Here is a 1,679-nt window from a genome sequence, read left to right as displayed (position 1 = left end):
CAGTACTTGTACCAAGATCCACCACAAATTTTCTTAAACATATACAACAAATTATTTAAGAAATTTTAAATTCTCAAAATGAATTTGACATAAGTAATAATTTTTATAATAATTTCTTAATAACGTTACTCAAATAATTCAGTATTTCTGTATAATGTGCTGGAGGACGCGACGTCATAAAAATTAGTTTTAGTTATATACATTGGGACTATTTAAAAATGAATGACCTTTTATGTGATGCTGCAACATGTTCTAAGCTCATAAATAATCCTCTCAACACAGTTAACACCCAGTTCAACAAAAAACTGAAGTTTCTATTGAGAGGCAAAGCTACTCTCATTAAACATCTTACTTCAACGTCCCCTCCACTGCCATACATGTACGGTGTAATCAAGACCCACAAGCCTAATAACCCAGCAAGACCCATCATCAGCTCAGTTGGGTGTCAATCTCTTATAAATTATCTAAAGGGTTAGTTTCCTTACTAAATCCCCTAGTTGGCAACATTTCTAACTCTAATATTAAGAATAATGTGGATCTGGTTGATAAACTCAATAACTTACACATTAATTATGATTTTAAACTGGTCAGTTTTGATGTTGTAGTGGATGCCTCCCCTACAAACGCTGTTTGTCGCTGAATAACCGACCCCGCGAATTCCCCAGTGTATGCCTTGTGGTCTAGGTCAACCAGCGCCGCCTTACATGACGGAGGTCAACTATTAAGCCACGCCTACCTCCGCTATATAAGACCTGACCTCGTGGTGACCTACCTCTCTTTCTACCTACAGCCAGTCTTCAAGTAACAACACCTCCTCCGCTCCTGCCTGGAGGCTCTCGCTCCCTCAGGCAAGCATGGCGACCCACAAGCTGGTCCTCTGAGCATCCTCACCAACCAGCTCTCTCTACATCACGCTTGTAACCACGCTGCCACTTACCAGCACCAAGCTGCACTGTACATCCAATACAATATGTATACAGAGAGCACATTGTGAGTTTCCTTTCTCCATCCCATCCTGAGTGTGAACCAAATAACCCTTACCCCACAATGTAACATCACTCTTTACAAAAGTCCCAGTAGATGATTTACTGGAGTTCCTCATAGATTCCCTGGATAATATTCCATTGCCCGTCTCGAAAGACGACTTCATCGAACTCATCAAACTATGTATTAAGGATTGTAAATTTGAATTCAATGGAGAATATTATGCTCAAAACTTTGGTATGGCAATGGGTAATCCACTCTCACCTGTATTAAGCAACCTATATATGGAATTCTTTGAAAAGAAACTATTAAGTAATATTTTACCACCTTCAGCAGTCTGGTTTAGATATGTTGATGATGTATTATGTCTCTGGCCACGTAATGATGACCTAACAGCTTTCCTGCCACAACTTAACAACTTAGCCCCCTCGATCAAATTCACTGTGGAACTAGAGCATGACTGTAAATTGCCTTTCCTAGACTGTCTGATCCACAGAATAGGTAACACCTTTAAGTTCAGTATTCATAGGAAACCTAGTGTGTGTTCACACATTCATTATTATTCTGCCCGCCATAATAGAGTCAAACAGTCAGTATTTTCATCAATGCATTATTAACCAGATAAACCTCTACTCAAATAATGGTTCTTTCCAAGAATGCATGTATAGGCTTCTTTAAGTCCAAGGTCAGATAGA

The sequence above is a fragment of the Homarus americanus genome, unplaced genomic scaffold (genome assembly GCF_018991925.1).
Source record: "Homarus americanus isolate GMGI-L3 unplaced genomic scaffold, GMGI_Hamer_2.0 scaffold32335, whole genome shotgun sequence".
Taxonomy (NCBI): domain Eukaryota; kingdom Metazoa; phylum Arthropoda; class Malacostraca; order Decapoda; family Nephropidae; genus Homarus; species Homarus americanus.
Note: the sequence above shows the minus strand (reverse complement) of the source record.